We start from the raw sequence: 3,903 nt of genomic DNA on the forward strand, positions 1-3,903 counted from the left end.
TTTTCCATTTCTGGTTCAACACAATGTAGTCAATTTGTTGCGTGTTCTTTTGTCTGGTGAAAACCACGTGTACCAAGTGTCTTGGGTGGTGTTGGAACAATGTGTTGGCTATAACTAGATTATTTGTACTACAGAATCCAATCAAATCTTCACCTCTTTCATTTATATCTCCAAGGCCGATTTTCCCAGGTTCATTTTTTAGTTTAAACTTTTCCCTACTTTGGCGTTGAGGTCTCCCATGATTACTTTTACATCTCTGTTAGGGATTGTGTCCAAAGTTTTCTTGGAAAAGTTTTATAAAATTTTCCTTTTCTTCATCACTTCCAATGTTGGTTATGCGTAGCATTATAAAATACTAAGTTATGAGGTTTTGCTTGTATTCTGACTTTTAAAATGCGATCATTTTTTGGGGCTGTCCCCAAATTAGTGCATTTGCATTTTTTTTAGTGAGAATCATAGCAACTCCGTGACTAAAATTTCCTACTTCTTTTCCAGAAAAAAACTGTATTGTTGTCTTTATTTTTGAAACTTCCATTACTTTTCCAAATTGGTCTCACTGTTTCCCTAGTAATTGAATGTTGTATCTATCCATTTCGTTACAGACAGTATGAAAATTTTACCCATCTTTTTCTTTTTCCCTTACGTTCCCATGTTCCGATTTTAATGTGTTTCTTAATTGGACATGTTTTTCTTTGTCTTCTTTGTCTTCAGATGCATATTTAACATTGTCAACCGGGTTGCCTACTGAACAACGCGCCCCTTGAAAACCCACGCGACGGCGATGGGGTATAAATTATCATTTCTGTAATTAATAAATTGGTGTAGAGGTTTGTCAGGAGAAAAAAAGTTGAGTGGAATCCCCCAGGCTCCTTCTAACTCGCAGTTTTCCAACTAACTAGGAGACCTATTTCTGCCGCTTTTAAAACAGTTACACTGTAATACGCCAGACATATTATTTGGTGAAACCAGTAATCAGTAGAACTGAAGGTGTTTTTCACCAATTCCACTGCCCTGCTGCCGACAGTTTCACCGCAACCCTGGTATAAATGAAAGGGGTAAAGATTTTATTGAATTCTGTAGTACAAATAATTTAGTTAAGCCAAATACATTGTTCCAACACCACCCAAGACACTTGACACGGGGTTTTCACCAACAAAAGAACAGCAACCAATTAAACTACTTGTGCTAAACCAAAAAAATGGAAAGTTGCATAAAAAATGCCAAAACAAGACCTGGTGCCGACTTCAACAGTGACCACCAACTACAAACTATCGACTTTAAAATAAGACTCAAAAGATGGAGCGTCCAAAAACCACCTCTAAGCTCGACTACAAAACTCTTGATAAAAATTACAGAATTACAGTGTCAAAAAATTTGAAATACTCAATCAATGTGAAGATGATAAAACACCAATGAGTTATGGAAAAGGAAAAGAACTCCTGCTGAGCACTGCTTAAGAAACTATCGCCAAAAAGAAAAGAAAAATTCCCCCCTGGATATCTGAAAAAACACTAAGTGAAATTGAAAACAAGAAGATGCCTAAATAAAAAGGTATCAATAATCCAGTTGAAAAAGTAATTTACAAAAACAAATACAAAAATTCAAAGATTATTGCAACAAGATAAGGAAAAATATTTAATGAACATTGCCAGAGAATTGAAAACTTTTCTACAAAAGACAACTAAAGAACTCTACCAAGGAGTACGAAAAACCACACAAAAATTTAAACCTACAATGGACACTATCAAAACTGAAGATGGACTTGTTTTATGTATGGAAAAAAAGTAAAAGATAGATGGAATCAATATTGTTCCAACCTATCAAAAAGAATAAAAGATCTAACAACAACATTAATTGGACTCAAGGACAGCGAGGATGAACCACCGCCACTGCTTGGACGAAGTTATAAAAGCCATAAAAGAAGTAAAGAATAAAAGAGCCCCGGAATAGATGAAATAACAGCAGAACAAATTAAGAATGCGGGTGAAAGTTTTGAATACTTCTTCTAAAAACTCTGTACAAAAATATGAATGAAGAAAATGGCCAGAAGACTGGGTAAAATCAGTTTTTACTCCCATACCTAAAAAAGGTGACGCACTCCAATGCAAACAATAATAGGACAATTGCATTAATAAGTCCAGCAGTAAAATTTTGTTGAAAATTATTGCTGAAAGAATGAAGTTGAAGTTAAGAGGGAAATTGCAGACGAACAAGCAGGTTTTCGCCCTGGAAAGGGTACCAGAAACCAGATTCTAATTTAAAATTGATCATAGAGAAAAACAGAGACCATTAAAAAGGACCTATACCTGTGTTTCATCGATTATGTGAAAGCTTTTGATACTGTTTTATCACGATATCCTCTGGAATAACAGTTACGATATGAAGTTTCCAAACACATCATCCAACCCATTAAAACCTTGTATGACCACAACAAGCAGCTGTAAAACCTATGGGTTAAAAGAATGGTTCGAAGTCAAACAAGGAGTAACAGGGTTGCATTCTGTCTCCGCACCTCTTTAATATATATTCTGAAAAAATTATGAGAGGTGCTCTAGAGAATTTTGAAGGAACTGTGGATGTTGGAGGATACAAAATATCAAATCTGAGGTACCTGATGATATATTTTTTTATTGCCAGCAGTATCACTGAACTACAACAACTACTAGATAAAGTTAGAGAAGCAAGCGAAAAAGGGTGGCTTGTTTCTTAATGCCAAGAAAACTAAAAATCATGAAGATTCAAAGATAACCGGCAAAGAACAATGATGAAAATGTTAAAATCAATGGAATGATTGTGGGAAAATGTGAAAGAGTTCACTTATCTTGGAGCTGTTTTAACTAATACATATGATGATTCACCGGGGATAAAAGAAGAATTACCATTGCCAAAAACGCCACAATTGCTCTCAATAACATCTGGAAAGACCGAAGCATTACCTTACGGACAAAGCTGAGGTTATTGAACTCATTAGTTTTCCAATTGCATCATATGGGTTTTGAGTGTTGGGTGTGAAGTAGATAGACAAAAAAGATCAATAGTTTTTTAATGTGGTGTTACAGACGAGTACTGCATATTAGCTGGACAGAGAAGAAGACGAATGATGAAATGCTGAAAAAAATAAATTGGGAAAGACCGACTGTTGGACATCTTGAACAAGAGGAAATTAAAGTTTATTGGTCCTGTAATGAGAAGTAAAAGTATTGAGAAAAACTTACTGACAGGGATGGTGATAGAAACAGAGGAAGAGGCAAACCGGAAGACAAGACTGAGCGCAATATCAAAGATATTTGCGGGCTGTCGATGTACAAGTGAAAAAAAGCGTAAGATCGAGTTTAGTGGGGAGGATAGTGGAGAGGTCCACGGCTGCTCAAACATGAGCATACCGTTATTGATGATGATACACACATTCATATTTTATATATTATATATATATATATTATAATATATTAATATATATATATATAATATAAATATATATTTAATATAATATATATATATATATTTATATATATTTGTGTGTGTGTGTGTGTGTGTGTGTGTTTGTGTGTGGTATGGTGTGTGCTTTTGCGTGTGTGTGGTAAGGTGTGTGTGTGTGTGTGTGTGTGTGTGTGTGTGTGGTGTGGTGCGTTTGTGTGTGGTTTGTGTGTGTGTGTGTGTTTTGTGTTTTGTGTGTGTGTGTGGGTGTGTGTGTTTACTTTATGGTAAAATATGACAAAAATTGAAATTTCAGTTTTTTCATTTGATGTTTTTTAACATATAAGTAAAAAAGAACGTTTGCATTTTCACTTCAACGTGCTTAGTGTTGGGAGTTATTGCAAATAAAAGTAATCGATGGATTAATGCATGTAATTACATGTAATCTTTTACGCCGGGAAAAATATGGTATATATCATAATCTCCTCA

This window comes from Penaeus monodon, chromosome 8, assembly GCF_015228065.2.
Source record: "Penaeus monodon isolate SGIC_2016 chromosome 8, NSTDA_Pmon_1, whole genome shotgun sequence".
Classification (NCBI taxonomy): Eukaryota; Metazoa; Arthropoda; class Malacostraca; order Decapoda; family Penaeidae; genus Penaeus; species Penaeus monodon.